Genomic DNA, 13,903 nt, shown 5'->3' with positions numbered 1-13,903 from the left:
CATTAACGATTTTGTATCTGCTGCGCTTATCTTAATGTCGCACTTCAGGCCTCATGTTTCAATTGAAATGCCAACAAGCCAGAACCGCACAATCTTTACATAAATTTTATGTGAAGAGAAAGAACAGAAGTTGTTTCCTGATGGTTTCTCTGACCTTTAGATACCTGGCCTCTCTCAAATAGAGGGGTTGGACAGCTTCAAATTTGGAAGAACCTGTAAAGTTGCTTGGTTGTGTAGGAATGATGACAAAGGACCACAACTTAAATGGTTTACCATAAGACCTATAACAGCTCTTACATGCCAGGCCTGTGCCACACTGGTGAAAACTCCCTTGCTATCGATACGTCACTTCCAGTGTACAGGACATAGAAATACATACATCAATATACATTCTACAACTTCCCCATTTTAGCTGGGACAATCCATTCTCGCATGCAAAAAACAATGGGCGGGATTCTTCAGCCGCGCCCGCCCTGCGACCGGAAATCCCTGCCCGAGACAACAGACCTGTACATGGTCCTCGTCCCGTCTGTGGTGAACTTGCGGCGGGCACGTCCAAAGAATCCAGCCCAATATTGAATGCAGTAACAGAACATTGAATATTTAAATTGCACAGAGCATGGGCTTGGGCCACAAAATCTGGCGCAAGCCAGGTGTGTCCACATCCGCAGTAAAACATCCCCAGCAGATACAGGCCCCAAAGTCAATACATAGTCCTTGAGTTTGGGGTTTGGGCTGCTCAGCTGCTCTGAGTGTATAATTGCACCAATTTGCTGTGCTTGGGATGCACACAGCTTATTGGCCACATGTCGGATAGCATCAGGCATGTGTGGGGTGTGCACAGTGGCTGAGGGGTAGCAGGAGGGGCTCCATCTCCACCGGTGCAGGTCCACCGATTGTGGACTCGGTGTGCCAACTTCTGTGGCAGTTGGTGGTGCTGGTTTGGGTATCTATAACAGATAACACTGGTTCCTGGCATACAGGGCACCACCTAAGGTGATGGTTGGGGGCATGGCTGTGGACTACTAACAGTTTGTCAACAAAACATGTGATTTGCATTCTGACTGTCTGGCCCGGTTCTAGAGTGCAGAGTCTGTGGGCGTTACGGTCATAATAGCTTTTCCCTCTGTCGCCGTTTCATGAGGGCTCTCCTTATGTTTTTCTCCACTTTGAGTTACAACAAGGCCCTGGTGACAGGGATCATGGTTCTGGTGCATCTGGAGAACATTCTATCGCCATCTCAGATGGTCACCTCCAAAGGACCATGGGATTTATGGCCAACCCAGGACTCACAGACTCAGAGCTTGTGTGTGTATTTTCAAACCAGATAACTAGACGCGATCGAAACCCCCGCTCGTTTGCATTCTAATGGCCCATTTCCCCAGAACAAAAGAACTGTACTCAGGTAACCGATACAGATACAGACTAATCGGAGCCACTCCCGTTACTCAGGGAATACAAAGAGCCAAGGTCAATGACCGCTAAGGACACGCCCAGCCATCAAGGCACCCGCCCCTTTATTGGCCAAAATCAAAGGCAGTGATCGAAGCCTGTCGAATTATTGAGTCCAAGTTAAGGACTGCCCCAAAGAGCGCAAAACCTCAGAAAGATAAGAAGAGACACAGCCATGTGCTCGGTCTCTATTGGATCCGGCCTATGCCAACCCAAGTGCAGCATAACGACCAGACAGACAAGTTCAAGACCAACGATCGCTACCAGACGGATGAGCCCAGCAGAAACAAAGCCACTTCTTCCACCCAGCAATGCAAGATCTGGACAAAGGCCTTGTCCATCTGCATAGAGCCGGTTGCCCTGAAGTTAAGTATAGGTTATTGTAGTTGTTAGGTGTAGTTTAACTTGTAGTGTTTTGTGTTGAATGTCGAAGTAATCCTTGTGTGTAAATAAACCATCTTTGAACTTGAACTGACTAACTGGTTGTGTGGTCCTTTGATCGATATCCGGTAAAGCCTTGTGGTGGTATCATTTGATACCTGGCGACTCTAAAGAGCATCATTATTAATTGGCAACATTCTTGTTGCCGATTGGCAACAATTCTCTGTGCTGACGAGGTCAGACCCTCTCCTGGCAGATTATGCGGACTAAGTAGTGGGGGGTAGAAATCTGTGTTGACATCGAGGCATTTTTCGAGGAGGTGTTTTGCTGAATGTACGCCATGCTCCGCAATATTTTCAAAATCCCATGTGTGTGCAAAAATCCTTGAACTCCCCAGAGACAAACTGCCGGCCGGTTTGTGGGGTGTCATGTTGTAGCCATCTGGGATGGCCACTTCCAGAATACAAAATGGATGATCGCAATGACTATAGGGAAATATGGGCAATGTTAAGAAAGCAGGCAGGCGCAGAGCCTGCATGCATATTGGAGAAGGCAGCTCCCAGAAGAAACTGAAACTATAGGTCAATTAACATATTGATGGCCCATCTCCGGGAACAAAGGAAAGATCCTCAAGCAACCGATACAGCTCCAGACATCCCGACGCCTGTTCCGCAAACCAAAAGCGTAAACAAAGCAAGGCCAACGGCCACCTAGGACATGCCCAGCCATCAGGGCATCCACCCCTTTATTGGTCAAGATCAATACCAGTGATCAGGATGCGGCCCAATTAATTGGGGCCAAGTTCAAGGCCCGCCCAAAAGCGCGCGAAGCCCCTTTGGGTATAAGAAGAAACCGTCAAGAGAGAATCGCTCTCTTGGACTCGGCTCTCAAAGCGGAGAGACCCATCCACCAGCTGCACCAGAAGCAAGTAAGTTCAAAGTCAACGCTCGCTACCAGATGGACGACCTCAGCTGTTCTCCTGTACCTCTTCGAACCCAACAACCTCAGATCCGAACAACGGCCATTGTTCCTCTGACTGAGTGGGCACCCAAAGTTAAGTTTAGGCGTTAGCGTTAGAGATAGTTTAGTTTGTAGTACTTTGTCCATGAGTAGATATGACTGTGTATGTAAATAAATAATATTGACTTTGAACTAACTAACTGGTGTATTGGCTCTTTGATCAATATTCGGGTTTGAACCTTGTGGTGGTACCAAAAGATATCTGGCGACTCTAGAGCAAACATAATCAGGATTAAGGAAGGCGACCATACTGACCGCCATATTTATAACCAAATAAATAGAGCAACAATGTGCAGCGGTGTCTCTTCAGCATTCAAATTACTGTAGTACTCTTCATGTTGGGCAAGTAATCAACTTCATACCATCCTGAGAATGACCAAAAGACAGAGGAGTAGAATTAGGACAGTCGGCCCATCGAGTCTGTTTCGCCATTCAATCACGGCTGATATTTTTCTTGTCCCCATTCTCCTGCCTTCTCCCCATAACCCCTGATCTTCTTATTAATCAAGAACCTATCTATCTCTGTCTTAAAGACACTCAGTGATTTGGCCTCCACTGCCTTCTGCGGCAATGTGTTCCACAGATTCACCACCCTTTGACTGAAGAAATCCCTCCTCATCTCTGTTTTAAAGGATCGTCCCTTCATTCTGAGATTGTGTCCTTTGGTTTTAGTTTTTCCTCCAACTGGAAACATCCTCTCCACGTTCACTCTATCCAGGCCTCGAAGAATCCTGTAAGTTTCAATAAGATTCCTCCTCATCTTTCTAAACTCCAACAAGTACAGAACCAGAGACCTCAACCGCTCCTCATACAACAAGCTCTTCATTCCAGGGATCATTCTTGTGAACCTCCTTTGGACCTTTTCCAAGGGCAGCACATCCTTCCTCAGATACAGGACCCACAATACTCCAAATGAGGTCTGACTGGAGCCTGATACAGCCTCAAAAGTACATACCCATTTTGTATTCTAACCCTCTTGACGTGAATGCGAACATTGCATGTGCCTCCTGAACTGCCGACTGAATCTGCACGTTAACCTTAAGAGAATCTTGAACAAGGACTCCCAAGTCCCTTTGTGCTTGATTTCCTAAGCATTTCCCCATTTAAATGAAATGAAAAATGAAAATCGCTTATTGTCACAAGTAGGCTACAAATGAAGTTACTGTGAAAAGCCCCTAGCCGCCACATTCCGGCGCCTGTTCGGGGAGGCTGTTACGGGAATTGAACCGTGCTGCTGGCCTGCCTTGGTCTGCTTTCAAAGCCAGCGATTTAGCCCTGTGCTAAACAGCCCCTAAATTAGCTCCTATTTAGAAAATAGTCTATGCCTCAATTCCTGCTTCCTAAGTGCATAACCTCACATTTTTCCACATTGTATTCTGTCTGCTACTTCTTTGCCCGCTCTCCAACCAAGCCGGTCCAAGTCCTTCTGCAGCCCCCCTGCTTCTTCAATACTACCTGTCCCTTTACAGATCTTTGTATGATCTGCAAACTTAGCCACAGTGCCTTCAATTCCTTCTTCCAGATCATTAATGTATATTGTGAAAAGCTGTGGTCCCAGCACCGACCCCTGAGGTACACCAATAGTCACTGATTGCCATCCAGAAAAAGGCCCCTTTATTCCCACTCTCTTCTTTCTGCCAGTCAGCCAATCCTCTATCCATGCCAGGATCTTACCCTTAATGTCATGGGCTCTTAACCTATTTAACAGTCTCCTGTGTGGCACCTTGTCAAAGGCATCTGGAAATCTGAATAAATCACATCCACTGGTTCTCCTTTGTCTAACTTCCTCAAGGAATCTAACAGATTTGTCAGACATGACCTCCCCTTGACAAAGCTCTCTGTCCTATTTTATCATGCACTTCCAAGTATTCCGGATGGACTCTAAAATCTTATCAATGACTGAAGCCAGGCTAACCGGCCTATAATTTCCTGTCTTTTGCCTCCCTCCCTTCTGAAACAGCGGTGTTACATAAGCCACTTTCCCTCCTCTGGGACTCTCCCTGCCGCCAGTGATTCCTGAAAGATCACCGCCAATGCCTCCACAATCTCCTCAGCTATCTCTTTTAGACCCTAGGGTGTAGTCCGTCCGGTCCAGGTGATTTATCCACCTTCAGACCTTTCAGTTTCCCCAAAACCTTCTCCTTAGTGATGGCCACTACACTCACCTGTGCCCCCTGATTCTCCTGTAACTCTGGCATCCCACCGGTGTCTTCCACTGTGAAGACTGATGCAAAGTAACTATTCAGTTCCTTTGCCATTTCTTTGTTTCCCATTGTTAAATCTCCAGCCACATTTTCCAGTTGTCCAATATCCATTTTTGCCTCTCTCCTACCTTTTGTATATTGAAAAAAAAACTCTTCCTATCTTCTTTTATATTACTAGCTAGCTTGCACTCATATTTCATCTTCTCCCCCCTTGTTGCTTTTTTAGTTGTCCTCTCTCGCTTTTAAAGGCTTCCCATCCTCTGGCTTCCCACTAAACCTTGCCACTTTGTATGCTTTTTATTTTGCTTTTATGCTGTCCTTCACTTCCCTTGTCAACTATGGATGCCTTGTCCTCCCCTTAGCATATTTACTCCTCCTTGGGATGAATTTCTGTTGTGCCTCCGAATAACCTCTCCAAAAACTCCTGCCATTGCTGTTCCACTGTCTTCCCTGCAAGGCTCCTTTTCCAATAAACTCTGGCAGCTCCTCCCTCATGAATTAACAAGGGCCAGATGGTGTCTCCCATTCCACTCAAATATATCTGCCACAGTGTGTGAAAATGGAAGGTCTGCAACCTCATATACGTGCAGGCCATGAGGCTTTGCTGAGGCTTGAGTGTGTTGCATGGTACACATCTGAACACTTCCTTCTCTGTGTCACCTGTGATGAATGTAAGAAATTGGTATATATATTGTATAATATGTATCTGGTACAGTAATAATTTTAAATGCCTGGGTTAGGGTGTGTATACATTTGATGCAGTAATATGTTTCTTTAATTCTGGTTGAAAAGAAAGACAAATACTGTGGCTGCAAAAAGGTGCAATTAATGTGTTGTAAAAGTGAGATCATCATTATTTCAATCCATGCTTATGTTTAAAAGGAGAGGCGAATGGATTTGTGTTATAATTTCCCGGGAATAGGTAATTAGAGATGTATTTAAACTTATGTAATTTGGTGATGAAATTTGAGTGGGATAAAGATGATATAATAATGGGAGGAGCCAAGTCTGTACCAGGTCTCTAGTAGTCAGTTTTGAGTTTAGTTTAGATTTGGCTGTGAACAGAACAGCAGCTTCAAAATGCTGTCGGGTTGAGCAGTAGACTGACACAGACAAGAATCTGTGGGCTGTGTTCTGACAGGATCTCTCTCTCTGAGCAATCTTTTGGAGAACTTCCGTATCTGTCCGGTAGCCCAGCAAGCGTTGAGGCCTGGTCTGGGCTCGTCATACACTGTACATTGAGGACCAGTACATATTTCCTTTGCTCTACACTTTGTTACTTCCACTCCCGGATGTCCTTGGTGAAGTTGCTGGGTGTAATATTTTTGCAGTGAGCAGGGGATAATGAACCCCTGGCCATGCATTATCAGTCCATCTTGTGTGGTTACCTCCTCTCTCATGGCATAAAAAGAGTGCAGTTTTTGGGGAATCTCTTTTGACATGAAGAAACATCCTTCATGATTATGTAACAGAACTGTCTGATGTATGATCCGCTTATAGCGCAGCTTTGAGTTCCTCAATTCTTCAGAATGACAGCAGATGAACTGTCATAATCTCAAGTTAGAATCCAGTATTAGGAGATGCTTCTATTCCATTTTCCCGCATGTGCTTTAAAGATCCTCAATATCGCAACAAAATGGAATTCCTAAGCCTGGTTTCTCTAATATGTTGCAGATTAGTACATTCAACTTTCATGGACATACTCTTTGTTTCTGGTAATGTGCCCCAACATTCTGTCTTCATTATTAATCAGCATCTCACACTGTACAGATTACCGAAGCATGGTCTGCAACCACTCCCAAATCCCTTTCCTCCTCCACCTTCAATCAAGGAAAGACTATTCATCTTGCAATCAAAATTAATCTTTTTTTGTACTTAAATGTATTACTTTTCCTTCATCCTCATTATTTGCAATTTTCCAGTCATTAGTCCAATTGCTAATCTTCTCCAGATGTCTTTGGAGAATACTTTATATTTTGCCACCACACATGATTTTGTATTGGCAAAAACACAATTTCCATGTTCTAGTCATTTTTCATTGCTTGTTGCTAGGGAACCAGGCTTCGTGGAGGATTAACCAGGAACAATGGGAGTTATAGAGAGGGAGAGGAACAGCACTGGAAGGGGCTGGATCACATTGTTTGTTAAAATCCCAAATGTCTTTTTACTTTTGCTTTTTTAAGAACAAAACAGAATCAATTTTGAAACATAAGTGTGTTTAAAATTGACCAAAATTCATCATTTCTAATGGGCGCGATTCTCCGCCCCCCCCCACGCCGGGTGGGAGAACAGTAGGAGGGCCTCCCGATATTTTTCACGCCCTCCTGCTATTCTCCCCCCCCCTCCCCACGCCCGCCCCACGCCACGAATCGCCGCTCACCGTTTTTTACGGCGAGCGGCGATTCTCCGAGGCCGATGGGCCGAGCGGCCTGGCCTTTACGCCCATTTCAACACGGCAGCAAACACACCTGGTGGCTGCCGTTGTGAAATGGGCGCCAGATGCCCATTTGGAGCATCTAGGGGTCCGATTGGCATGGCAGTACCACCCTTTTCCCTCCGCCGCCCGGCAAGATCAAGCCGCCACATCTTGCGGGGCGGCTGAGGGAAAAGACGCCCACCGCGCATGCGCGGGTTGACGCTGTCCAACCTGCGCATGCGCGGATGATGTCACAATGCGCGTCAGCCGGCGTGACGCTTGTCGTGCGGCCTTAACGACCGTTGTCAAGGCCGCGCCGTCGAGACACCCGGGGCCCCGCTCCTAGCCCCGCCCGGGGGGGGGGGGGGAATCGGGTCCCGGAAGTGGGCTATAAAGGCCACCGGGACAGGCCGTCACCTACGGCAGCCTTTACGATTCTCCGCATTTGCGGAGAATCTCGCCGTCAATCTTTTCCAATAGAACATCCCCCTCAAAATGCATCATCAGTTAGAGGGTGGATGTACCATCTACAAGTATACAAAATTCTAAACTTGCTGGCAGTACCCTAGACTATGGTCTAACAAAATGCTTTTCAGGCTTTTTTGCTCAGGACCAATTTTTACCAACCGACCATCCTTCAGGACCCACTCCGGCTGACCTTCAGGACCTACGCCGTCCATACTTCGCAATCCATCATTTTCGCTTACAAAGCGTGGCATGTGGCGCAGTGGTTAGCACTGGGACTGCGGCGCTGAGGACCTGGGTTCGAATCCCGGCCCTAGGTCACTGTCCGTGTGGAGTTTGCGTATTCTCCCCATGTCTACATGGGTTTTGCCCCACAACACAAAGATGTGCAGATTAGTTGGATTGGCCACGCTAAATTGCCCCTTAATTGGATAAAAAAATAATTGGATACTCTAAATTAAAAAACATCATTTTGCTTACAGGTGACAAGTGAACCTGCTTGGTCCTCACAATCTCACTTGCTTTGTCATTCAGTGTTACATGTCTGTTAAGGACTTCAGCTCATGATTTAAGATCTCACTGCATCCATTAAAGAAGATCAAGAGGTCTGTCCTCAAACTTCCAATGCTTAGTCTTGAAATGCCTTTGAACTTTTGAGGGTTTTAACCTTTAATTTGCCAGTGTTTCCCTGCACATAATACACATGGACTTTGCATCCTGATTTGCAACTAATAAGCCCATACCTCAAGAAATCATCTTTATGCTGTTTTCTTCCTGATTTCAGATTCTTCTTCATGGGTTGATCGGCAGATGTCCTGGAGCTGAGACCAGCACTGCTGGCAGCAACAAAATAGAACAAAGAACAATACAGCACAGGAACAAGCTCTTCCGCCCTCCAAGCCTATACCGGTCATGATACCATCCTTGGCCAAAACCCTCAGCACTTCCTCATGCCGTATCCCTTCACACCTATCCTATCCATTTATTTGGCAAGATGTCTTTTCAACGCCATTAATGTACCTGCTTCCACAACCTCCTCTGGCAGCACATTCCAGGCACTCACCACCATCTGTGTAAAAACCTACCTCGCACATCTCTAAGCTTTGCCCCATGGACCTTAAACCTAAGTCCCCTAGTGACTGACCCCTCCACCCTTGGAAAGAGTGCCTGCCCATCCACTCTATCCATGCCTCTCATAATCTTGCAGACCTCTATCAGGTCACCCCTCAACCTCCATCATTCTAATGAAAACAGTCCGAGTCTATTCAGCCTCTCTGCAAAGCTAACATCCTCCAGACCAGGCAACATCCTAGTAAACCTCCTCTGCATCCTCTCCAACGCCTCCACATCCTTCTGGTAGTGTGACGATTAGAATTGTGCGCAATATTCCAAGTGCGGCCCTGCCAACGATCTACACAACTGTAGCATGACATGCCAGTTATACTCGATGCCACGTCCAAAGAAGGCAAGCATTCCATATGCTTTCTTGACTACCTTGTCCACTTGTGTTGCACTTTCAAAGATCTGTGGACCTGTAAACCCAGATCTCTCTGACTTTTGAGTTCTGCATTTATTGTATCATTCCCCTCTATGTCAGACTACCAAAATTCATTACCTCACATTTGTCCGGAATAAACTCAATTTGCCATTTCTCTGCCCAAGTATCCAATCTATCTATGTCCTGCTGTATCCTCTGACAATCCTCAACACTATCTGCCACCCCACCACCTGTGGAGTCACCCGCAAACTTACCAATCAGACCAGCTACATTTTCCTCCAAATCGATTATGTACACTACAAGAGTCCCCAGCAAGATCCTTGTGGTCACCGCTAGTCACAACCTTCCATTCAGAAAAACACCCTTCTACAGCTATCCTTTGCCTTCTGTAACCGAGCCAGTTCTGTATCCATCTTACCACCTCACCTCTGATCCCGTGTGATTTTACCTTTTGTACCAGTCAAAATGGAGGAATCTCTCTCTCATGCCCAGAGCACATGACGTCAGTGTAAGGGGTGCTTGACCTTCTCTCTGCTGCTGCTCCAGGCAGAAAGACTCCTTCAATTTTTAAAAACGAATCTGTTCCTAGGTCAGCGTGCTGATATCAGGAGGAGGCTGTTAGTGGAAGAAATTGCTATATGTGTCAGGATTGTTCTAATAAATATGTCTCAAAGTATTGTAATAGCACAGGTGAATGGCAAACCAGCAGGCAAGGGGTTAAACATATACTGAGGAAAACCCAGCAAGCAAGGGGTTAAAGTCATCCACCTTGGAAATGATTTAATCATCTCACAGAGCATTTGAATATGGAAAGGGAAACACAGGAGGCCCCAGTAAGTCTAAGGGTTCCATTGTCCCACACATTTGCACCTCATCTAGAAGTTAAATATGTTAAGCACAGACCCATGAGATTGTAAGGAAACATTGTATTCTTTAATCGTTTTCCCATTACAGGGACTAGAAAAAATGCATCCTGATCACTTTGTGTTGTTCCGAATGATTCAGTGACGTCAATACCTGCTTGTCACTCCGAAGAACTTTAAATATATATGCATGTAAGTCTGAGGACAGGCAGAGCTGGTTTTTGCGAGCTAAAGCTAGCAGCAGAACATGCCTCTCCTGTGTGCACACAGTTTTTCTGAAATAAGCGCAACTTTTACAACTCCACGCGGTCGAGAAGAGACTTTGAGGTTTTTCTTCCCTCCAACAGGGGCTCCGAGCCTGCGCACTGCTGAGCGGGCACGCATGTGCAGGACGGCCGGCATTCCGAAAGCCGATCGTGCATGTCACTTTTAAAGCCGGTTGCACCGTTGGGCACTTCTTCCCGTGATTGGGAATGCCGCGACCAATAGTCCCGTACTCTCCCGACACCCACCCACGGCCCACCCGCGGGTCCCGACCTTAGCTTTGAAAACGACTGTTCTATCAGCTGGCAACAGCAACAACAGCACAAACTATTTACGTTTACATTGCATCTTTAATAAAGATAAATGTCCCATGGCGCTTGATGGGGATGTAACACACAGCTAACAGATCGTCCCACTGGCTCCATAGAACAACGTTCTCTTCAGTACAATGTGTACAACATTATTTGGTGTTAATTTAAACAATCTACACTGCAAAGGAGGATCATTATGGAATAAGCAGTGGATAAAAGAAAGCAACCAGAAAATGACTCCAGCCATGAGATGGAAAACCTTCAGCACAATGAACTAGTCATATAAAAATATCTATAATTCAAGCTCTAATAGAGGCTAAATGTAGCTAAGTGCCTGAAATATGCATTCTATGTTAGTCATCTACGTAGGTGCCAATAAGGCGTTGCCATGATTAGCGTCAACAATTCTTCATCTTTCTGAATGCCACTGCATTTCTGTATAATTACCTTCTTTTGTCAATTTCAAATGAGTTCTCATGAAATATTAGAGCACCACTTAACACAAATTGTAATCATCCAAATGAAGTGTGGTTCAGGTGTTCCCTTGCCCATTTGTTCTTTGTGTGTGTCCGCCCAGACTCCATTGTAGCACACTCAAACTCTGAGTTACAAGGGTTTGAGAACAAAAATCAAGGCTGACACACAATCCAGTACTGAGGGAGTGCTGCACTGCCAGAGGTGCTGAATTTCGGATAATTCGTTCAGCTGAGTCCCAATCTGTCTGCTTGGATTAATGTAAATGGCCCGATGGTATTATTTCAAAGATCAGGCAAGTTTATCCTGGTATCCTGGCCAGTACCTATCTCTCAATCAACATTATACAACTCAGATTATCTGGTCATTGTAGCGATCCAGGAGACACAAAGAGAAAGGTTCAAACAGATTTATTCTAAACTTTAAGGTAAAGCCACATCCGTGGCGTGCAGTACACGTGTTCCAGCCCAGGACTAATGGAACTCCCGGTCCGGATCTGGGATTTTAAAGGGCCCAGTAACAAGTCCCAGCTGTTCAGGCCTCTGCCCATTTCCAGGGAAACTCGTACACCACAAGCCTCACGGGGAAATCGATAAGTGATTCCCTGGTTTTGTGAGGATTCTCACAGTTACTTTACTGATGCTTTGTGCTATGTACAGTGATATGTGCAGATGTTACAAGTGATAAAGACCCTCAACTATCTGTGCCTAAATTTACCTGTGTCCATCCTGTGCCTCGACAATTCTTTACATTTTCGTACCCTCCCAATACGCCAAGGTGTGTTCCCAGGTTGCACATCAGAAGTGAGACAGCTTGCTGTCTTCCATGCTCTGTTGTCTGAGATGCCCTTGGTGTACGTTCTCTGGAGGGCTGAGACCTGCAGATCCCTGGCCCAGTGGTACTGGTGTTGCTGAATCACCTTATTCTGCCCCCTGCCCTTGAGTTGTGCCGGTATCAGGAAGTGGGGATTCAGATTGACTGGTCACTCCCAGGGTGAAAGGCCCCAGGGTGTGCTTCATGGGATCCTTTTGAAGTGTGTGTCTCTGCAATGGTAGATGATGCAGGTGAAAGCCCTGACGCTTTATCCGTAACCTCCTCTGAGGTGGTGGCAAGGGTGGGCGGTGGGACAATGGTAGTAGATGGGCCAGGCTCTTTGGACATGCTGCTAGTACATGGCCTGTTCAGAGTTTGGACTAGAAAGAATTCATTTGAGACTGGTTATCTGGATGAAGGTGCAGTGGCTCCTCACTTTTCTGTCGCAGGCCACACTCACTCTCAGTGCTGGCCCACTCCTGCTCATCCCCTGCGAGTTCCATGACCCTCTGCTCACATAGAGTCAGGGTCCTCAGCTTGGGCATCCCACTGCCCTTTTTCTCTAACTATTGGCGGTTACAGGTAAGGTTCTCCTGCAGGAACATAATTAGGGATAATGTGACCTGGAAGCCTGGCAGGTCAGAGGTCGATGACACCAGTCATGTGTGGGCACTGTGCCTAAGCAGGCAGGGGTTCTGATGAGGAGTGCTGCAGGGGTCTGAGGATGATGCTGGGAGATTAGGGGTGGCACAGTGGTTAGCTCTACTTCTTCACAGCGCCAGGGACCCGGATTAGGTTCCGACCTCGGGTGACTGTGTGAAGTTTGCACATCCTTCCCGAGTCTGTGTCGGTTTCCACAGTACAAAGATGTGCAGGTTAGGTGGATTGGTCAGGCTAAATTGCCCCTAAGTGTCAAAAAGGTTAGGTGGGGTAATGAGCAAAAAGGATGGGGGATTGGGCTTTGCAGGGTTGGTGCAGACCCGTTGAGCTGAATGACCTCCTTCTGCACGCTAAGGATTCTATGATTGGGTGCTGGTGTCCTGCGAGGTGGTGCCACGTGGGATCCAGATGATTTTATGGGGGATCACGGAGGGTGGAGTGCAGAGAGGAGACCGGGAGCACTTACCCCTGTTTGAGGCTATTCACCGTTTCCTACATTTCACGCTCCATTTCCTTTTGGTCAGGCTGCTGGCACTGACCAGTGCTACGATCGTGTCCCAGGCGGGATTTGTCACCTTGCTTGAAGGCCTCCTGCCTACCTGAGGGTATATTATTGCTCGCCTCACCTCAATGGCATCCAGCAAATGGCTGAGGGCCCCCTCCATAAATCTAGGAGCTGGTTTCCTAGATGCTTGAATAAGAGCAAGTGCTGTGGAGTCAATTAAATGCAGCATCACCTTATTCTGCCCCTTGCCACTGAGTTGTGCTGGTGAATCGGATGCATCACATCTCAGGCAGGCGTGGCGTTTTTGACATAGGGGGCCCGCCGACCGGTGGGGCGCGATTCCCGCCCCCGCCGAATCTCGGCACACGGCGGGGGCGGGATTTACGCTGGGCCCAGGCGAATCTCCGGCCCGTGATGGGCCGAAGTCCCGCCACTGACATGCCTCTCCCGCTGGCTGGAATCAAAACACCTACCTGACTGGCAGGATTGGCGGCGCGGGCGGGCGCCGGGGTCCTGGGGGGGGCGTGGGGCGATCTGACCCCGGGGGGGTGCCCCCACGGTGCCCTGGCCTGCGATC

The sequence above is a fragment of the Scyliorhinus canicula genome, chromosome 5 (assembly GCF_902713615.1).
Source record: "Scyliorhinus canicula chromosome 5, sScyCan1.1, whole genome shotgun sequence".
NCBI lineage: Eukaryota > Metazoa > Chordata > Chondrichthyes > Carcharhiniformes > Scyliorhinidae > Scyliorhinus > Scyliorhinus canicula.
This window is presented reverse-complemented; position numbering follows the sequence as displayed.